This window comes from Peromyscus californicus, unplaced genomic scaffold, assembly GCF_007827085.1.
Source record: "Peromyscus californicus insignis strain IS unplaced genomic scaffold, ASM782708v3 Scaffold_12__1_contigs__length_115047231, whole genome shotgun sequence".
Taxonomy (NCBI): domain Eukaryota; kingdom Metazoa; phylum Chordata; class Mammalia; order Rodentia; family Cricetidae; genus Peromyscus; species Peromyscus californicus.
Window position 1 is genome coordinate 69,992,981 of NW_026294413.1, and position 23,070 is coordinate 70,016,050.

At 44.5% G+C, this 23,070-nt stretch overlaps 1 protein-coding gene and 1 long non-coding RNA gene across 2 annotated transcripts in view; one reads left to right on the forward strand and one right to left on the reverse strand.

Annotated features, from left to right (window-relative positions):
* LOC128107439 (T cell receptor alpha chain MC.7.G5-like) overlaps positions 1–23,070 on the reverse strand; it is a 357,479-nt gene that overhangs the window by 110,046 nt on the left and 224,363 nt on the right. The window lies entirely within an intron of this gene.
* LOC128107442 (uncharacterized) lies at positions 84–5,683 on the forward strand. The gene is made up of 3 exons (XR_008217086.1): positions 84–837; positions 4,994–5,125; positions 5,241–5,683. It is a non-coding gene; the product is annotated as an uncharacterized LOC128107442 (long non-coding RNA).

Sequence of the window (23,070 nt, forward strand, 5' to 3'; positions counted from 1 at the left end):
ATTGCATTTGCATAAAAAGTGATAATTCCATGCTTAATACATGGTCATACTTAACATAGTTTGGAACGTGTAAATTAGCTAGAATATTAGTGAGTTTTCAGTTCCAGTGAAAAGTTGAATCTGAATGCCCATGGGTTCAGTCAGGAGTCACAGGATGATGCATCTGGCCCTTGATTATGTTATTTAGTGAACTTCAGGTTCAGAGTTACTGTGAGGTGTCCTGTGTTTTCAGGCCTCTGTTTTGAATGCTGTGCAGGGCTGTTATTGTGCCCATAGACTTTGCTTTCTTTATACCCTGTACAAGTGTGACACCTCATTCTGAGGATACAGTTAACTTACTGCAAGCCCTGTCTCAGACCTAATCAATATCATTACCTCAAGTAGTTTGCAAGATGACATTTTGAGGCTGTAATATAGGAATATACACTTGCTGGTTTTCCTTACTATTGTCACGTGTAAGCAGATAATGCTCTGTCTGGTTACTTAGCAGCCAGCTGTGTATTACGTTCTCGTAGGGACATTTCTAAAAGCTTCCTTTAGATGACTTGGGAAAGGGTAAGACTAAAGACAAAGCACAGCCTGAAGCTCCAGCTGCTGACTGGAGCACGAAGGGAGAATAACAGCTAAGAAATATGAGGTCTTTGGCCCCTTTCCCAGAATCGCCAGGCTAAGACCTTGGCAGAGACTCAACAGGAAACTGAACTCTATTTGCATATCCTTTTATACATGGGAGATTAAAAGCTTCAACCTTGAATGATCACAGTTTCTGAGAATCATGACAAGGCATTAAAGAAGAGGTGGAGTGTCCCGAGGGAGGTGAGCAGGAGGCCGTGCAAGGTAGGTGTGAGGTTGGCAATGACTTTCACTTCCCTTTGATTAATGGTGAGTGTGTTTCATTTAGTTCTTTTAAAATAAATTATTCTTATGGGGTCACATAAAGGAATCAGCAGGGCATAGATCTTTGCTTCTCCAAATCTTGGGAGTCTGTCAAAGTTGACCCCCTTTTCTCATAGCTAAATCCTCTTCCTGTGTAGATACCTACACAGCTTACTGCTGAAGGGAGTCTTAGAGGGAACCCAGTATCGACTCAATTGTACAGATGCCATCAGAGACTCAAAGAGCTCAACTGACTTGTCTGAAGTCAGACAGAAGTGGAGTTTTGACTCCCACATGAGCTTCTACCTCCCCTTAGCAGGTGGACAGTTCCTCAAGTCTCAAGTGACTTCTCTCAGACCTGTGATTTGGCACAACTACCCTTCACTATTGTCTCCCATCAGAACACGCATTTCTCTGGCAAGACAGTGAGTCTAATTCCCTGGCTCTTTCCCCAGTTCTCCTGGACCAGTTCCCTGTGATTCTTTAATGGAAGGATGAACATATTTATCCTTGAGGTTCATTTAGGGAAACTTGGCTTTCTTGGCCAAGCAGTACTGTAAAAACAAACACGGGCAACACAATGATGTGTGAATGACACCCTTCATATTAGTAAATAACTTGATATCTTTCAAGGACAGGAAAAGCTCTATTCTTAAAAGGGCACATTAACTAAGACCAGGGGTGAGGGGGTCCCTGCAGGTATCATGGCAGGCAGGGAAACAATCCTCGCAGAGGTGAGAATGAAAACTTAGTTCAGCTGGCTTAACCTGGATCAAACTTCTAGAGAGTGTGATAGCAGGTGGTTTATTGCCAGAAAATTTAAACACAGTACCATTTGGGATAAAGTTTCCAGGAAACAATCATTCCCATTCCAGGTTTCTAGGAGACAATCATTCTAATTCCAGGTATACACTAAAGCTTAAGGTGTGCCTACATGGAAACTTCTTTGCAAGAAACATATGACCACAAATGTGGGTTCTATAGCTAAAAGGCCTAGAATCTAGTGTGGTCTCTGACCAAGATAGCATTGAGGTCATCAGGCCATAAAATACATGTGACATCTCTCCTAAGGGTGGGTTTTATTAACTGGGAGCTGAAGACAAAGATCTAGGGATGGAGAGTCTTGGATAATCATTCTGGGGGATTTGGGTGAGGTCTGATTCCACAGATAGCAAAAGGTCATCAGGTCATTAACAACACCCACTCTCAACTTTCTGGGTAGAATGCAGGTGTTTTATCTTCTCCATTGAGGAGACACCCCTAAGTGTTTAACATTCCTGGTTTTATTAGTCATCTGTGAGTGCAAAGACCTTTGGGATGCCAATGTGAGGAGGTCCTTTATGAGAGCATTCCTAAAGCTAGGCAAAGCCAAACTTTCTAAAAATTTAGATCTTTTTGCCTAGTTCTTATCCAAGATGTCTGATCAAGTCTTCTGGAAAATGGTTCATATGATAAATTTTTCTGCTATTTTAGTGAAATAGAGACATGTTCACTTGGCACAGACAAGCCTTAAGGATCAGTGTTTATTAAGGGGATACTCCTTACACTGACCCCCAGTGATGATCTGGCCTTTAGGATTTCCACTACCAATAGCACAGGGAATTAATTTAGAGTAGTCTTTGGAAAGTCATTTTTATGAAAAATCATGCAGGCAACACATTGGATTTGGAAAATGCAAATAGTTATTAGCACTGAACCCTATTCCCTTCTGAATCCTTTGGTGTTTTCTGGGTAAAACTCCCTCACTGTGGGACATTAACATTGCTGAGCACCTTTGGGGTGCTCATCACAGGTTTTCCCAACTAACTAGTTGCTGTTTATCCTTGTAATAACCTTGTGAACATATTCTGCATATTTTATGGACAAAGGATAGAATAAAGGCTTAGAGAAGTTGGGCAACCCACTGTGAGGTCTGGAACTGTGATTCTATTTTTGTTTGGTTATTGTCACTAATTAAATGCATATGCAACTTATGAACCAAATTCTTTTTTTTTTTTCTTTTTTGGTTTTTTGAGACAGGGTTTTTCTGTGTAGTTTTGGTGCCTGTCCTGGATCTTGATCTGTAGACCAGGGTGCCCTCAAACTCACAGAGATCTACCTGGCTCTGCCTCCGGAGTGCTGGGATTAAAGGTGTACACCACTGCCTGGCACGAACCAAATTCTTAAATATGTTCATTTAAGATAAATGAAACAACTTCCCCAGTAATGTTCATATTATGAAAAAAATTAATTTCAACACATGTTAATATTTTTGTGAATGATTGTCCCATTTATTTTCATACACCACTTATCTGTACTATATTGGCAAATATAGAGAGGAAAATATACTTACTTAAATTGCAACATGAGACTTTTTTTAGGACAACAAAGAAGCTTTCACGAATCTGCAAACATGGGAAGGCTCAGAGATAATTATCTGAGACTCAGGGACAAACTCACGTCCTTTGCTTTAGCATGATCTCACCTCTTGTCCTTCCTGTTTGCTTCGTCCAAATGTCCTCTAAGACCAGGGAAAACACCTGCAATGGGAAGCCAACCCCATCTAAGAGGGGGGCATCGGATTCCTGTCCCTTGGCCAACAGGACTCCTGAAAGGGCAAGTCAGGACCTTTGTGACTCATCACACTCCTCCTTACCCATTGGCCCAGGCAGCTCTGGAAGCAGTTATTAATAGAGGAGAAGATGAGAAAGAGCTGAAGGAGCAAAGTGGAGTGGTTGTCATCTAAGTATAATCACAACGCAGATATACTGAGAAGAAACGGACTCCAGGGAGAGGGAGGTGTCCCTATCACACTTCTAGATTTTGCTTTGCTCTGCCTGTTGGAGGTAATTTCAATTCCTGTAGTTTTTCTGGATTCCCAGTTGTAAAAGTACAATACACAATAACAGAGTCTTCCTGTTTCAGTCCCTTGGTTTCCAAATACAAGTAACTGTCAAGCATTTTACCTGGTGATAACAAATATCCTTTAATGCAAGATGTTCAGTGATTAATACTCCCTGTCTTACTTACCTTTCTATTGCTATTATATGACCAAGGCAACTTACAATAGAAAGTATTTAATTTGGGGTTCACTGTTCCAGAAACACACACACACACACACACACACACACACACACACACACACACACACACTAGCAGGTGTCTTTTGAAACCTCAAAGCCCACTCCAAGTGACACACCTCTGACAGGGCCACATCTCCTAATCCTTCCCAAACAGTTCCACCAACTGGGGATCAAGCGTACAAACAAATGAGCTTATGGGGCCATTCTCACTCAAACTACCATACTTTCCAAAGGACTAAGTTGGCAAACGTATTCATGTAGTCTTTCTGGAGCTTGTTCAGACTAGTTTATACAGAAGAATCCCAAGTTAAACCCATGGGAGTGGCCACTACTTCTCACTGTTACCCTCCAAGAGGTTTACTGAACATCTGGATAAAAGGAAACACTGGTAAGGCTCATAATGCTGTGAGGCAGACACTGCATCCACTCATCTCAAGATGGTGATGACTGTGTCCCCACAGAGAAACACCACAAAGCAGCCAGTTCAGGCAGACACTAAATGCTGGAGGCTGAGGGCCTGAGAGTGGCACAGGTGCACAGGAAGCTGTCAGCATCACGGCGGCTGAACAGGAGGCAGTTCCGCCTTCCAAACCCATGTTTCTTTGGTGGAGTCTGCTGAGGACTCTGATAAAGTATTGAGTCCATAGTTTGGCCATAGACATGCTTTTAACAAGCCGGATTTTGATATACACTAAGAAAAGAAGACTCTCAGGTTGTATGTCACAGCAGCATGCAGGAAGGATGCCCGTGTTTGTGTCCTGGCTCAGCTGCTTTCAGTCGTGGGGCCTTGGGCAGTCTCCAAGCCTCCTCACACTTTGGTTTCTTCATCTGTGAAGTAGAGGTAATAGCGTCAATGGGTCGTTGGGAGGACCAAACAAATGGAACACAGGGCGACTTTATGCAGAAGTTCTCCGAGACTGCGGGCCAGCATTATTAACCTCATTACTGGGAACTCTGGAGTGACTAATGATTTCCACTTCAAGGAGATTTTTTTTAACTTTTAACTTCTTATTGCTGAAAGTCAAAAAGGTTTTTCTTTTTTCCCCAACTAACAGGAAATGAGGACGGCTACTCACAGGAGGTAACAGCCGGAAGAGACCTCGGCTGTATCAGGCTCACCTTCTTCATCTTACAAATGAGTGTGAGAGGAGAAGAAATGGGTTCAAGCTCTCACAGGATAGGTGCAGGTTTGGAATAAGTCACAGTCATGGGGGGGGGGGTTCCTTCCCATTCTGTAACAACTTTTTATATGCAACAATTCAATTCTGTCCAATTCTTTGTCTCCCACTTGAGGTAACTCAGAAATTGACCAGGAATGCATGCCTATGGAAGACCGACCAGTGCTGAGCAGAATGAACCATCACTATTAAAATATAAAGACACTTTTAATAATCTGGCTTTTTCTTTGCAACATCGTCATATTGGTAGTGTGCTGGCTAGTTTTATGCTGACTTGACACTAACTAGAGTCAGATGGAAGGAGGGAACCTCAATTGAGAAAATGCCTCCGTAAGGTCTGGATGTAGGGCATTTTCTTAATTAGTGATTGATGAGGGAGGGCCCAGCCCATATGGATGATGCCATCCTTGGGCTTGTGGTCCTGGGTTCTATAAGAAAGCAGGCTGAGCAAGCCATGAAGAGCCAGCCAGTAAGCAGCGCTCCGCCACGGCCTCTGCATCAGCTCCTTCCTCCAGGTTCTCCCCCTGTTTGAGTTCCTGTCCTGACTTCCTTCAATGATGAAGAGTGGTGCGGAGGTACAAGCCAAATAAACCCTTTTCTCCTCAAGTTGCGCGCTTTTTGTTGTTTTGTTTTGTTTTTGTTATGGTGTTTCATGGTAGCAATAGAAACCCTAAGACAAGTAACTTGTTTTGAAAAAGACAGAAATGGGAGATTCTTTGTCTCTGAATGAAAGGGAGGGAAGAGCTGCCTGACAGGCTCTGGCCATTGATCCATCTATTCCTCAGCAGAGTGAGTGAGAGGCCCTGTGGTGAGCGGCAGGGGTTACCCGGGTTGAGATGAGAGAGAGGAGTCTGCCTGCCCTTTGTTCCTTCACCAGCTTTGTGCTCAATGTGATGTGCTCAGCAGAAGTGCTGAGGAATCCAGGGTGGGGACTGGGGTTTTGAGGTTCTTTAGAAAGAGTCAGAAACCACAGACTGAACTTGAGGCAAGCACTCTGACTTCATCAAGAGCTTTGTACTCTCACAACGTAGAAGAAACTACTTACTCTCCAAGCCTTGAAGGAAGTAGCCGGCGGCTCAGCCTGGCTGGGTGGAGAAAAGTTTCTCAGCTGACTGGCAAGGACTTCCTTAGCGTGGATGCAGATTGGAAGCACGGGGTGGGGGTGGGGACGTGGTAACAGAGTGCTTTCTCATGGCTCTCAGATGTCAGGGTCCAGTGGAGGAAGCTCTGAGCCAGAGACAGGAGAGCTGGGTCCTTTTGGCCACCAGCTGATCTGTGGGGATGGGAAGGTCACTGAAGTCTTTGTTTTTATTTTTGACACGCTTAGTGAGGAGGCCCGGCCAGGTGTTGATTAGACTTCCTTCACTTCTAACACCGTATGGCAAGAGTATGGTAGGGTGACTAGGCTGCCGAACTCAAAGGCTTTCAGTTGACTCTTCCCGCCCACAAGGGCCTTGTCCCCAAGCTCCCGCTCTGATTTCAGCAATACTCCAGCGCCCCTGTGGAGTGTTGTGTTCTCACTTAAAACATGCTGCAGGAAGCCTTAGTTACTTTTTTTTAGGAGACTGGTGCAGTTGGCCCCTTTACCAACTACTCAGGGTTAAACCCCAGATGTGACATAAACACAGCTGAGGTCTTTAGGCAGGAGGGATGCCTTTGATGTGACAGAGCTGTGACCACACACCCAGGCTGCCTCCTTGGCATTGCCCTTGTGGGTGATGACTTCCTTCTCATTGCCTCTGAGTAGTGCCTTGTCAGGGGACAAACAAGTGGAAACAAGCCCTGGGGATTTCTCTGGGCTTTGTGGTTCCAGAAGCCCTGGCACCTTAGGCTGGGGAGGGATTGTAACAACATCCCCATCTTTCTCAGAGTCACCCCCTTCCTCTGGTTCCCTCTCTGCCTGGCTTCCTTGAGAGGAGGAAAATCCAAGAAACTCACTGGGATAAGCTTCCTTGATGTCAGCTTTCCTGTTTATTAAGACAGTTTGGGGGTGGACATTGATCTGCAAATGCATACAAGACGAAGGTTGTGTCCCAGGGAGACTAGAGTCAGCTTGAGACGAGGCAGGGACGTAGGTCATGGTCTCCCCATCCTTTCCTTCTGTGGCAGGCAGGGTGGACTTGTTATAGTTCATCGAATATGGTCATTTAACAAGGGAGAGAGGCAAGGAGAGGGCTCAGTGGCACACACCCCACGCACTTCCCGCTTGTCAACAATTTCATTCCATCTTCTTCCTCCTCCTGTCCTAAGTTTTGATCTCTTCTGGACTCCTTCCATGCTGCTCCCTCACACTTGTCCCTTGACGGTTTGTGCCAATCAATCCAACTCTGTCATTCGGTCTTCAAGAAATGACAGTGCCCGTCAAAGAACGCTTAGCAAGAGAAGGGAGAGCCCTCTGACTCGCAGGAAAGCTGCCGTTACATCTTAAAACTGGACCAGAGGTTAATTTGAACAGAGGTGTTTAGAAAACAGACGAACATCAATCAGGCTGTCTATGTGGAAGCCCCCCCTGAGGTGTCCCCTTTAGTGTACAGCCTTTTTGAGAGGTGGTAGAAAGCTGTGATCTCACCAGCCTTCCGGGACACCTTCTCTGAGTCACCCCTCCCCCCTCCCTCCCTCCCGTCTTCACTCCCTCCCCCCACTTTCTTTCTTTTCCCTTCTTCCCCTCTTACTTTGTGCTTCTGTATGGGCATTATCACCATGTAACATTTACTTTTAAACTTAATTTACCATTTATTTCCACTAAAATATAAACTCCCCGAGCTTCCAAAAACCACATTCCCGGCCCTTTTAAAAATGTACTCAGCACACAGTAGGCACTTAATAAATTGTTATTGAATGAATGAATGAGTGTTGTTACGTTCTAGGAAAGCAATTTTAATCTCCAAAAGTCTATAGTTGAGATCGATTTTTCTCTCTTAATGATTTGTTGTCATAGTGATATATTTATACTGACATTTCTGTTTCTGAGAGTTATAAATACTCATGAGGTTCTGCCCTTAAGCTGGGGAAGGATAATTTAAGCCTCCCTATTGTATTCTGTGTATCCAGGTGAAGAGGAAACTTAGGATTGCTGGATTTATTAGTTAAACACCGCACTTGAGACTCTGCCCTTATTTTAATGTATACAGCTGTTATGTTCATTTGACTTAACTTTCTTTGTCCTGTCACCAGGTATTTTTTCCAATTGAGTGTGGCATGCCGGGCAAGCACACTGCTCCATTGACGGATGTCTGCTTCAGGAGCCCTTGGGCATCTCTAGGCTATGTCTTTGGGGAGTCCTTCCCATGTTTGTTACATGCTACTGTATGCTGTTACCACTCACAAATGTATGTGTACAATACTAAAAAAATTTAAAGACCCCAATAGATTCCATATTCTTTTGGGGTACCTAAATCTTGTGGTAGTGGTAGGGTATAGGGCTGTCAGGAATCACACACACACACACACACACACACACACACACACACACACACACACACATACACATCCCTTTCAGTACTGGGGATGGATTTTTTTTTTTTTTGGTTTGGGAAAATGACTTATTATAACTTTTAATTATGCAATAGCAGGCTCTTGTGTGTCTGTTTGGGGAGAAAATACATAATTCCTTCATGAAATGAAGTAGAAAAATTAAACTTTCCTCTGACAACCCAAGACACGGGGTATATGGCATTGGGACTTATCCGTGAAAAGCGTTGGTTAAAGGGGAAACCCTCCCATTTTATATGGCCATCATCTGGTGTCTAGGGACTGTGGGAGGACTGAGGGCTGGCCTCTCAGAGCCATGTAGCTGGCGTTGGAGAGTGCTGGGTTGTCAGCTCTTCAGAAAGTCTTGTTGCCGTCAACAGCCTTTTGTTAGTGGGTAGTCAGTCTGAGGGAACGTAGCTCAGAGGACAGAGTGAGTACCAGTCTTGTGTCCACAGCATCAGCATAGGGTGGAGTACATGGCTGCCATGGTGTGGCATTCAACCCTTCAGCGAATGTCTGATGTGCTAGACTTTTCCAAATGCTGGAATTAAAGAAAGAATGAAAAAAAAAAAAAAAAAGAGCATTGCCATCAAGTATTTGTACCTGTATTCCACAACTAGGCAGACATGAGAGGCATTATTTGCTCTATCAATAACTGAAGTCTCTGGACACAAAACAAATCAGAGCTTTATCATCATGTCATTTCAATTATCGTTGAGGGAAATGGATTCAGCTGGAAAGGAGGGCAGGAGGCAGATTCTGGAGTTTGCTCACCTTGTCAGTGTGGAGAAGTTCTCAGGCAGCATGCATTGCCCGAGGCACCGCAGTGTGCTCATGACCTGACTCACAGCAAGGAAGATTTGCTTAGAAATTAATTACTATTCTTTGCACAGTTTTTCCTGCACCGGAATCCACCCTAGTACTTTTGAGCACATTACTTCATCTCTCAATGTGAGAGCTATTGATATCAGATCTTAAGCCCATTTGCTGCCTCTGTCGAGGTGATAAGTGGATAAAAATAAAAAAAAAAGACAATCTGAACATTTTGCCTCAGTGTATGGATACACATGGGTGGTAAAGACAGCAATCCTGTGGACTTGACAGAACCCACAGAATTTTATCCAGCCCTGTGACTCCTATCACAAGGCTTCATCACCACCATTCCAGGCCTCTGAGGAGCCACAAGGCAATGAATCCATGAGAGTCCAGAAAGATATCACCTTTGACAAGCATTGCAAGAGGCATATGGGATCATTTCTCCCACGTTGGCCCCGGGAGAAAAGCAGGACAGATGGGGTGGAGCGGACTAGGGGAGAGGAAGGCATCCTGGCAGAACACCTTTTGTGCTGAAGTTGCAAATGGTGTTTTAAAGCAGTGAAGGAAGAGAGTGGTAGGTAGCAGGAGTTACACACCCAACCCCTACCCCGCCCCCCCTGCCCCCCCCCAGACCGACCGGTTTAGTACTGTGGCTGTTCTGTTCTCTGAGCAACCCCTGCATCGGCAAAGATGATCCAACACCATACCCCTGACCTCAGCCATTCTTTAGACAGGTAAAGCATTTCTTCAGCTTATCCCACAGCCCATATCCCAGGACAAGAACAAGCAGCCTTCAACCAGATCCAGTTTCTGGGTCCGCTTCTGAGGTAAATTGTCTCTACAGGGCTTAGTACCCCCATGTATACGACGGAGCTGATAATGCCCTCATGGGGGCTGTCACAAACACGACTGAGAAGTAAGGAGACAGGGGCAGAAGGGAAGGCAAAAGGTCTAATAGGGTGGGTAGTCATCGAAACATTCAGGATGCTAGAGAAGGAGTCTGACCCTTGTTGTTAGACGAGATGACCGAGCATACTACTAACTATTTGGAGCTGAAGGAACAGAGAAGCACTTCCCCACTTTCCCAATTTCGTCTTAGTACACTCAGAGTCGGGGGTAAATGGGGAGAAACTGGATGTCACCATAGCTGCACTTCAGGAAGTATCTTTTTAGTTGCATCATAGCTTTAGAACTTTGGGTGTCTAGCTTTGTGAAGCTTCAAGAACATTGTTAGAGTGAATGTAACAATTAACTCCTTTCTCTGCCCCATTGTTGGGCTAAAACCCACAGTGGGGCTGCCTATCTGAGCAAATAGGAATGCCCAGATAAGGTTAAGGGTGACTGATCCCCAAGTAAATCATAAATTCAAGAAGGCCACGATCTTATTGGGCTGCTGTTTACATAGATCTCAGTGGTTTTCCAGCTGCTCAGAAGTAACCCTGCGGCAGGCAGCAGTAAGATCCTTCAGATGCCTCGGTAATACTGAGTAGAGCCTGGCTGCTGCCCATCAGTTTCACCTTGGAACTTGTCCTTGAAACCAGAGCCACAGGTATTTTCTCTGTATGAACGTCTGCTTCAATCTGGTCTTATTGTGTTAGTTAATTACAAGTGCTCCCTTCTATGCGGTATCTGAGGGCTCCCTAGGGTGCCCAGCTGCCAACCTGAGATATCAGTACAACATCTCCTGTGACTCTTGAAAGACAAGGTATAGAGGGGTCCACTGAGGACTGAGGACTGAGGCCGAGACAATTGCATGGAGGCACTGTCTATATAACTAACATGTCCTAAGACACTGGATGCCTCTTGGCAGCTCCTCCTCCTCCTTGTCGTCCTCCTCGTCCTCCTCCTACTTCTTTTAAGTTTCTCAAGATCTGGTTTCTCTGTGTAGCCTTGGCTGTCCTTGAACTCACTCTATAAACCAGGCTGGCCTTTAACTCACAGAGAGCTGCCTGTGTCTGCCTCCCAAGTGCTGGGATTAAAGGCATGCACCACCACTACCTGGCACTTCTTGCTTTCTTAATCTTGCTTAAAGTCCTGGATTGTGACTAATCTGCAGAAGATGGGATGAACAAGGAAGGAGATCCTTCTGCCTGGGTGTTTTCCCCTCTCACTCCTGCTTTTGCTGTGACACACCTGTATCTGAGAAAGTCAACTCTTGCTTCCAGCTGTCCCATTCCCCCTTTCCCATAGGAATATTCCCCCCTTTATTCAGAGAAACCCCTGAAGTTTTATTTTTATTCTCTCAGCTTCCAAAAGCTGGGATTCCCAGTGTATACCACCATGCTTTGCCCCCAGGAATCTCCTTCCAAGCACAGAGGCTTGCAGTGCCTGCCCCCTGGTAATGAGATGATTAAACTACCTTCAAGATCTGCAGCGAGACCTAGTCAGGCCATTTGAGAGGCGGCTGGGGCGGCTTATTTGACTGATGAATTGATAGCAAGGTTTCTGTTTCCTCCCCTAGAAGTAAAAGTTGGTATTTTTACTGTTTTTAATTAGATGTACAAGTTGGATAGTCTGCTGAGATGTTAGCAGTTAATATAAAGAAGAAGAATCATTGGCATTTCCGATGTAATCAAAAGAAACATCAAAGGAGGAGATCGATATGTGTGCAATGACTGAGGATGTTGTAATGATTGTTGTGCTTGCTGCAAACTCCCTCTGGGCAAGCTGGACAAGGATGGTTCACCTTTGTGTAAAAGAACAACCCAGTGAGACATCATCTCTCAATCTAAGCCATTTCCTGATCTTTATTGAGTTTATCTGTCCCCTGCCCCTCCTCTTCCTTCTTCAGAGTCACCTGTGCGGAGTTAGGCAAAACATTGCAAACATTTTAGCTATACCACTTGGTTGTCTGGTGCCAAACAGTCAGCCCTGAAAACGTACATATAAGTAACATGTATGTATATACAAGTACATATATACATGCAATAATAATTGATGAAAAAAGAGGCTATGATTGGAAGGAAAGTGGAGAGGGGTATATGGGAAGATTTGGAGGGAGGAAAGGGAAGGGAGAAATGTTGTAATTAAAAAAAAAAGATACTACCACTGTACCCCAGTTTATTCCAAACTAAAGTTACACTGATTTAAAAAGAGGGGAATGCTTGAACTCTTTTGACTTATCTTTTGGAAGTTGAAAACCGTAATCTTTGAAGTCAAACAGGTAAATTAATAACAGGAAATAGAGAGTGCAGGAGAAACTTGAAATCGAGTCCTGTGGCAAATAAAAAGGCAAGAATGGGGATCTCACACAATGTTTGAGTGGACCCAGGACCTACATCTCCACGATAGTGGTGAAAACAACACCCCCAATTCTCGTTACTTCTCCTGCGTTACAGGGACCAGACCGCCCTGAGGAAATTCAGACAGAAATAGTTCAAGCTGGTTTGCTCCTGTGGTAGTTGCTCTTTCCATTCAACACTGTTGTCCTTCACTTGGCCCTGACATCTAGTCTATCCATAAATTCTGAAGGACTGTAAGGATACTCAGGGTGGACACATTATTTGCTATTACAGATTACGTCGTCAGTGTTCACACGAAGGGTGTAATGGTGCTTACTGTCTATAGTTCTTTAGAAGTTGCCAACGGCAGTCTCTCTGGGTTTAATACTTGGTCTTTTCATATCAGTTCTTGGTATATAAGTCTAGGCATTCTACTGTGTTATCACACCCTGAAGATTTACTAAAGAATGACAGATGTGGTCTCTTGTCTCATGGTGCTTATGTTTGAACATCACAGCCAGTCATCACTCAAATATTTGCATAGTCAATTCCTTCATCACAGCAGTGGTGAGTATTCAGCAGACACAGAAAGATCACAAGAGCTTGGCGCATGGGAGAGGTTCTGGCTAGGAGGGAGGGTGGGCGACTATTGAGTTGGCAGTGAGTCTGCTGTTCGCTCTTTTTACCAGCAGACGGACCTTAATGGATTACATCCACCTGCTTCCTTTGCTTCTTGGCATCCCCTCTGGTTTGGCCAACGAGAGGCAGGAGGAGAGGAGACTCTGGAGGAAAGGGAAGTGAGGTCTAGATTCCATCCTGCGGGGCTGGTGTTGGCAATGGCTGCCTTCCTCCCCTGAGACTGTGGCTCTTTTACAGTTGCTGGTTTTAGTGACGCTGCTTCCTGCTACATTTCAGACCCAGGGTGTTGCCAGCCTCTGGCTATTTTACCACCTTTATTTGGTTTCTTTGTTTCTTTCTTTTAAAGTATTATTTATATTTGTACGGGTGTTTTTGCCTGCACGTGCGTCTGTGTACCTCATACATCCCTGATGTCCTTGGAGGCCAGAGTTGGCACCAGATCTCCTAGAATTAGAGTGACAGGTGGTTGTGAGCTGCCATGTAGGTGCTAGGAATTGAACCCAAGTCATTTGGAAGAGCAGCCACTAATTTTAACCACTGAACCCACTCTCTAGCCCCATTTATTTGGTTTCTTACACCGCCACTGTGGTAGTTTTCTGTAGGTAAGTGGTTTAAATTTGGTCTCATTTCTGGAGTCTAAATATCTGAGGTTAGAGTGTGAGTAGTACTATGATCCTCGTGAAACAGGTAGGGAACACTTTCTTGCCTCTTCCTGCCTGCAGTGGTTTGTTGCCAGTCTTCAGATTCTTTCCCAGAGTATAGCGCGAATGGCTTCGAGTTCCCAACGGGGCCCTTGTTTCCCTCAGAAACCTCGGGAGCCCACGTTCCACTGCATGTATTCCTCTCTGGTCTTTTAAACTTCCCCAGAATCTCTCATTCAGCTCTGTTTGCAGAACTCTAGGGGTTTTCTAGCCACATCTCCAAAGTCTTCCAAATTCTTCCTGGAAACCAGTTTCAAAGGCATATGAATTACATGGACAAGGTGAACAGCAGTGGAAAATGTCTCCATATTATGATACCAATCTCTGTATTGGTTGATTGTCTTATTGTTCTGACCAAAAATGAAACGAAACGAAACCAAACCAAACACCTGACAAGAAGCAACAAGGGAAAGATGGGTTTATTTTGGCTTGCAGTGTGAGGAAGCAGCTCATCATGGTGTGGAGGCATGGCAGCAGGAACTTGCTCATATCTGGGTGGTTGCTAGGCAGAGGAAAGAGGGTAGCTTTGGAAAGTGTGTTCAGTTGGCTTCTTCAGCGTGGGACCTTCACGCATGTGATGGTAGTACCCATATTCAGAGGGAATTCTCCTTTTTCAGTTAAACCTCTCTGGAAATGCCTTCGATGCACTCAGACGTGTGTCTTCTCAGTGACTCAAAACAAGGTCAAGTTGTCAGTGAAGATCAGCCATCTCACTGGGTCTCCGGGTTGTGGCTCTGAAAGTTAGGCCATCGTATCATAAGACCTTCCATTTCCTCCTACCTAGGCAGAGGATGGTTAAAAAGGAATGCTCACCCTTATATGTAACCTGTCAAGGTTTGTCTTCTTTTTCTCTTGGTGTAAAGATGAGCAACAATGGCTATAAACGTGTGGCTAATATATCATTTTCGGAGTCAGAGAGTCTCCTTTGAGGACCAGACAAATCAACCCACAGATGAGAATATGTTGGGGGAAGATGCTGTCTTGTCTTCTTTGGGAAAAGAAAGGGGACAGAAGGATTTAAGGGTGGAAGGGATCTTAGTAAGCCTCTAATCCCCCTTTCAGCCTTCACTTCTCTGTAATCTCAGACAGAGCTTTGTTACATGTTTTTCAAGTGAATTCCTTGAACTCTTACCCAATTTTCATTAAATTTAACTTTGTTTCTAATGACATTTTTTATATATTATGTACTTATGGTGTACTAAGTCATGTTTGGAACATGTTTACATGGTGTTATTTTTAAATCACGTTAAATATATCCCCTGGAACACTTATTTGGTACAGTGGAAACACTGAGACTCCTTTCTGCTGTTTTGAAACATACAGGCTATAATTGTTATCCATAGCTACCCCACCGTGCATCTGAACAGCTTATGTCTGTCTGTATGACTTGGAACCAGCTAATCAGCCTCTCTCCATCTCTCCCTATTCCCTTCTCACCAGCCTCTGACGACCACCAACTTCAATGAGATCAACTTTTGAGATTCTTCATGGGTGGGATCATGGAGTGCTTGTCTTTCTGTGCCTGGTATTATTTCACTTAATAATTTGCATAGACTGCTGAGGGGTCAGCTGACCTACCTCTGTTCACACAAGCCCCAGACTGGTCTGGAAGGGGGCCTGCAGCTTTCCTCACGGACCACCCCAGTTTTCCAGCAGAAGGTGTGCCATTGTGGAAACCCTGAACTGAGATTCACAGCACCTGAGTCTGAAAACTGACTCCATCGCTCACTCCAAGTCTCATATCACCAGGCTTCAGTTTACAGGACAATTACATAGGAATAATCCTGTTCCACTGGGGTGTTGGTAGTCATGAAATGGCAGACGTGATCAACAGTTTGATTTGTGCTGGGGATAGCTGGTCAGCGAGAAGGATCAGGCTGAAGTCTGTGACTTGGGACAGAGCAGTGGCAATGAGGGTAGGTTGGCACAGTAATAGTCATCATGGTGACCACAGCAATCTTCAGGGAGACTTGGCTGGCTGAATCCCCACCATTACCAAGAAATGAAAGGTGAAGAATTTACATTGCAACTATTTACTTCTTCTAAAAGAAACAAATGGACCTGTCCCTTATTATTCAGAAAAACTATCTGGCTTAATTCCTGAATGAAAAAACACAGTGAAAGGAGATAGAGAAATTGAGAAACAATACTCTCTTTCTTAGTGCAGGAGGGTGCTATGTATGCTGCTGGGGGAGAATTGCCATCATTAATCTTGCTCAGTTATGGACCCCATGTGCAACAGTATCAACTGCCTAAGTGAGATGAATTAGCTGGTGTAATAGTGACAAGTCTGTTTTGGGGGTAACCAACTCTGACTGGATCTGATGCTACTCCACAGGTAAGACTTCATGTTTGATACTGTAAGCTCAGTCAAAAGCCAGTGGCTAGGGAGGTCAGGTGTCCTAAAGTGGAAGCTACTGCTGTTGTTTTGTTAACTGGACATGAAGGGTCTCTCCTATTGGTTTCTAAATAACTATGTTTCTGCCCATAGGAATTACATGCTTTCTCCTCCTCCTCCTCATAACTCACATTTCAGAGACTGGCCAAATGTTTCTGGCTTGCTTTCAGATTGTATTAGTTAAGGTTCTCTAGAGTAACAGAAGTTAGAGAATGAATCTCCAAATATATATATATATATATATATATATATATATATATATATATATGAATATAATTATAGGCTTCCAGCAGAAGGTGTGGCCAGATTAGACGTAGATTTTCCAAGCTCAAATTATCTGGATTAAAAGTATGTCTTTCCGACTCAAGATCCAGATTAAAGGCACGTCTTTTCCCACCTTAAAAAGGTCTGGATTCAAGGCATGTCTTCCTACCTCAAAGATCCAGATTAGAAGTGGATCTTCCTACTTTAAATTAAGCAAAAATCCCTCACAGATGTGCCCTCCATATTTGGGTCTTAGTTAATTCCAGATGCAGTTAAGTTGGCAACCAAGAATAGCCATCACACAAATGAAGAGAAAATAGCCTGAATCAGCAGGCATTCTGTCCCCAGAAATACCCTCACTGGTTGTACAGTCTGGGCCCTTTTCCTTTCTGCTGCAAATTGTAACATTTCCTTCATAGCATAAGGCTGAACTGGTTGGAGGAGATGTTGATATTTAGTTTCTGACAGCTATTAATGCTTCTTTGGCCTCTATTTGGAGGTACTTCTTTAATATTTTATTGCAATTTATCTATTTATTTTGGATTTATTATTTATTATTATTATTTATACACCAAGGCAGCCGTTTCCTTGGAAGAGAGATAGATTATGCCAAAATGCCAATTGTCCATCGGACAAGAATCCATAGCTGTAGCATGGGATTTAACAGAGCAGATTATTGCATTAGATTCATTTTTAGCAGCAGCTAAGTGCTTACCATACTATTCCGTGCATATCAAGTGCCCTATAAATGTTGTTACAGACTAAAGAATATATAAAACCAAATAAACATAACAGAAAGATGAATCAGCAGAATGGACATGGGGATTAAAGGAGGAAAATCAAACCTAAAACACAAGAAAACTTAGTGACATGTTATAGAATTATCCTCTAGAGGACAAAGTAAGCCAACTAGACACGAAAGGGACTAGGGCAGCCTGGACAATAGGGAAGTGGGGGGAAGCCAATGAAGCGATTAGCACAACTGTCCATGCTTTGACCCCACACTGGGATACCCAGGAATCTTAAGAGTTACAAAAGCCTGGGTGTTACTTCTCTGGAGTCTCTCCAGTCAGTCTGGGGAAGGTTCTGGGGATCAAGATCTTTCCAGAGGCTGGGGAGAGGGCTCTGTGGTTAAGAGCATTTCCTGTTCTTCCAAAGGACCTGAGTTCAGTTCTCAGCACCCACCTGGGATGGTACACGGTCATCTGAATCTCCAGCTCCAGGGCATGTAACTCTCTCTTCTGGCCTCCATGAACACTGCACACACTTGGTATATTCTCTCAAAAAATAAAAGTAAATCTTAAAAATATCTTCCTAAGCTGCACTCATGAAATATAAACAATAAACAATGTGGTTGCCTAAACAAGACCCACATAATGACAATACTAACTGATGTGCCATATGCATGGGGAAAATTTCACAAGTTCTCACCCCAGATGAAGAGATACAGCTGATCAATGGCTGCTAAGAGAGGAAGAATCAGCTTTCTCCAGAGACAAGCACTCAGATGGGTTATCCAGTTCTGTGTTCAGCCTCAGGAAATCCTCTTTGTTTTCCCTGCTTGCTGGAAGCCCAAGGAACCCGGTGAACTTCAGACAGAACCCAGAGTAACAACACTAGAGGCTTTCATGCTGCTGGTAGATGAAACAAGCTTTTATTGATTGAAGATCAGTTATCAAAAACAAACAAAACATGTGATTTTGTATTTCTGTCCAATAATATCCCAAAAGAAAGGTAAAAACTGGAAAAACTTGCATTAGAAGCATAAGGCTCCTTCTTTCTAAAGAACCGGAATAGGCCCTTCCTCTTTGAAGTGTTCTCTGCACTTGAGGAAAAGCTCTCAGTTCAATGTTGGGAAGTCGAGGCATCAGGACCTTGAAGCAGCTGCCCACATCCCACCCAGGAACAGGAAGCAGAGACGATGACTGCATGTGTGTTGCTGCCCAGTTCCCTGTCTTCATTTTATACAGTCTAGGATCTCCTGCCCAGGGAATGGTGCCACCCACAGTGGATGACGGGCCTTCCCACTTCAGTGAATGCAATCAAGATAAATCCTCCACAGGCACACCCAGAGGGCCTACTCCCAGGTGACTCTAGATTCTGCCAGGTGGACAACACCAACCGTCATGCACGTTTTCCCCCTCCTCTGGGGGTGAGATGGGTAAAAGCAGAACCGGGCTGCTTTAGGAAGCTTAAATTTCGTAGCTAGAATTATACAGCCGTGGAACTGAGATCTGGCTGCACAGGTCTTGTGTCCTCCATCTCCGGTTATCCCACTGACACAGGCTGGTGACGCTGCTGTGCTCCCTCAGAACCCTGGGGACACTCCCCACTTGATCTTCCATCTGGAAGCAAATAACAACTCTTTATTTCTCCATCAAAGGGAAAGGAGAAAGGTGTAGGAGCCTCTTTGGGAACAAGACCTTTCCACTTGCCACAGACGGGAGCGAATGGGGTGACCCTGTCTTCTGGGTAGGGCTTCAGATGCCAGACTGGGACTAGAGAGGAAAAGGGACTTGTTCTCTTTTCTTGAACCGGGTGTTGGTGGTTCTGAATCTTCGTGCCAGTGATTCTCACAGCCACCAAAAAAACAGCGTGCCTGGCTCTTGGGCTCTGTCTGAGCTAGATGTACTTAGTATTTTTCAATTAGTTTTATTAGATTGGAAAGAAAAAAGGAATGAGGCTGAAAGGATGGCAAGATAGAGTTGGAACTGAGGAAATAATGGGAGAAAACCACAAAATCCCTCTGGGGACTTCTGTGAGGACAGATGTGTAGTAAAATAAAATGGCGCCTCCGAGGGTAGCCTTGGGACTGCATGAAGAGGGTTTCAAAACCGAGGAAGCAGGGAAGTTGGTATTCAAGTGGCGACATGGACAACAACAGCTTAGATCATTGCCACCCATTGTCCTTGTCATGTCCTGAAAGCTCCACTCCCTCTGCATCTGCAGCTGCCCCATGGTCATGACCTGTGTACCCTAGGAGCTCTGGCAGAGTCTGTGGGATTTGTAGGGAATTCTGATGACAGGTAGAAACAGGTTAAGGGACAATGACAGGGGTATACAATTGGTAAGGAGTCTACATTCAGCACAATCAGAGATGCCATGCTGAAGAGTGGTTGTTTTACAATTACCACTGTACCGCTGTGCTAGCACCTAGCTTCCCATGCACGTGCTGTTATATACATCATGTACATGACAAGTTAAAGGGCTCTTAACATTGAGCTGTGTAATGAATGCTCAGTATGAGTGAATGAAAAGATTAGCGAATGGGAATACAAACTATCCTGTTGGCAGGGCTTTAATTGCAAAGTAATCTGAAAGCCAGTGCATGTACTTGACTGACTAAGAAGTGACTGTGGGAACTTGGGAAGCTACCAGAAGAGGGCAAAGGAAATACCTCGACTGCCTTTGCATGATGAACAACCATGGTGTCTATCAAACTGAAACAATATTGTGAGGGAAATCACAATCCACGACAAAGCACCAGTCTACCTATCGGCCGTGTCCAGGCTGTCGTGGGAATCTGGGGGTGCATAGGTGATGACGTGTGCCAAGGAGATAGACCAGAAGCGCCCAGGGAAACAAGACTTTTGTAAGACTCAAATGGCCATGGTATCTTTCAGAATACCTTATTTTAAAATGTGTCAGCTCGGTCTCCAGAACCATGACCCAGAGGGTAAGCTGAGAATTACAGCTGCAGAATGCCAGTGTTACTGTTGCCTTGATTCACAAATGTGCTGTGTCCGAGTTGACCTGAAATATAGCTGGGGACCCTGCTGGGCAGCATTCCAAAGGCTCCTCACAACACCACCGTTGGCCCAGAGGACTTCTTATTAGTAATAGGTATTATGGCACAAACTGTTTGTTTATCTAGGGATGGGTACAGAAGGAACCTAAGTGGAAAGGAAAATAAAATTCAAAACGCTACTGCCCCTGAGACATGTTTATTTTTGCAATAGAGATGCAATCAGACAAATGTCCTCTACATTGATGGAGATTAAACTCTGAGCTTCAAATACATGGTAGCTTATGACAAACATTCTTTGGCAACCAAGGTGAAAAAAAAAATAGCCTTTGCACATAGTAAGTGGTAGATGTGCAAAGGGACATATGAACCAGGTCCTTCTCGGCTGACAATCAGGGACCTTGGTTCACACAGGCAGATCAAGTGCGAGAACGTTCTCAGTGTGTATCTAGACAACCCAGTGGAACTTGGGCTCTCCGGGTATCTGAGAACTAACTGATTGTGATTGGTGCAAGAGGACGTGGGAGTGAATGGGACCAGAATTCAGAAAAAGTGAGCTTGCCATGTACTGTTGTTAGAAGCGCTGGGAGACAACTTTTCTGGTCCAGGGAGTTTTTCTCTTCGGCTTGTTCTGTGACCCCAGGTTCTGAATCAAGGAGCGGCACTGGGTGGTTGAACTGAATTGCTGCCCTGCTGGAGCAGGAGAGTTTTAAGGAAGACCCTATTGTTTCCCTTTGTCTTTTCCCTTTGGAGTAGAGCATAGACCAGAGTGGCCTGTGGTAAGGAGTGAGTCATCGCTGCTGTAACACACTGACTCACCAGCTGGGGTGCGGGAAAGTCGGTGGTTTAAGAAAGCTGTGCACCCCTTCCGTACCCACAGGGAGGACGCGAGCTCAAGTTAGCATTTTAAACTGAAGTAGTCACCTCCTGCCAATGTGTTCTGTCATTTGAAATTGTTCATTTAGAAACACGTGAGAATGCGGCATTATTTCTTTAAATGAAACACTCTTGTCCATGTCCTCTGTGTCTCAGTGATCCCTAAGGCAAAAATTCAGTTCAGACAGTGAACTCAATATTCGTATTTTAAGCACTTACTAGTAATGCACTGTGGAGAATGAAGACGGAAGGCCGAGGCAGCCTGCCCTGAGGGGTTTATAAATTGGGGGCGTGGCAGATGAAGGCAATAGCTAAAGAATCATGGCATGAGAGAAAACATGTGAAATAAGCCAAGATAGGCAGGTACTTAGGTGGTGTGCTGTTGAGGGCAAATGCTATCCTTAGAAGAGAGTTTTACATTGGAAATATAAATTCACGGGCCGTGAGCACATCTGTGAAATGTAATGCTGTGAGAATGAATGGGATCACTCAGGAAAAGAGTCAGAGAAGCAGGGCCCAGTGGGAGCGCTGGTACTCTAGACACTCCACAGAGGAGTAAAAACCAACAAAGGGTACTGACAACCAGGGGCCTGTGACGGACTGATCTGCCAGTGTGGCATCTCCGCAGCTAAGCACGGGGAACATTTTAGGGAGGAACAGGGGGCCCACAGCTGGGAAGTAGTGTGACCGCCGGCTACTAGTCATGTGTTGGTCTTAGGTCAGTTTTCTCTTTAAAAAAGCCATGAGGGCAGAGTCCATGTCTGTTTTGCTCACGTTATATACCCAACGTCACACACACACAGCATTTGACACAGGACGGAATGCAAGATACAACTGTTAAAAAGAATGGGAAATAAAAACTAGTTTCTTTTCTTTCTTTCTTTTTATCCAGTTGCATTTGCAGGTTCCTGATATGGAGTTAAGCCTCGGCAAAGAGCAGATACTTCCTTAAGGGGCCTGGACAGAGCTTTTGGTCTTGTGTGTGACTCATTTCAGCGTCATTAGATGTAACTCAATCAAGATGCACAGAAATAAACAAACAATGGTAATTTTTCTGGCTGATTCTTCCACAATCCTTTGAGATCTTAGTACTTGCCACTAAAGTCTCATGAGACCTTAGTTGTTGTCACACACACACACACACACACACACACACACACACACACACACACACAGAGGCATGATCCTATGATACCAATCCTGGCTTAAACAGGTTTTTGCTGTAGCGGTTTTCAGAACATTGAATGTGACAGTAGAAATTATGGGTATACAGGGACACTGTTAATACTCATTCTTTGCCAAAATAACTGCAGAATTGTTTTTAACTCTGTAACCGCTGCTATCTTCTGGAGGGATGGTGACATATGGAGAAGAATCTGCTGACTGTTTCCCAGAGTGTTCCAAGAATTCTAAGAAAACCAAAATTATATCAAGCTTCTTTCCAGTCACCATCAGAGCAGAGCAGATGGGTGGAGTCAGAGGCACAGTGGGCTACCATTGTTGTCCTGAAGAACTTGACTTTTCCTTCCATAGCAGATCCTTATGAACACCTCCCCGGGCTCTGGGTCTTGCTGTACCTTCTGTGGGAAGCGTTCTGGTCTCTGTAACCAGTTGCTTTTGGATTTGGCCCAAAGAGTCTTGACCAGTGAGTGGGAGAGGACATGGCTGATGTGTGAGAGAGGAAGCCTCTTCAGCACTTGCTGGTCTTCTCTCGCTCTTTCCTTCTGCCGTGAGGACAGTGTATCCCAAGTGGTGATTTCCCTTTCTACCTGGGCTCTGAAATACACAGTTACAGGGAAGGTGCCTCAACCTCTAGCCACCAA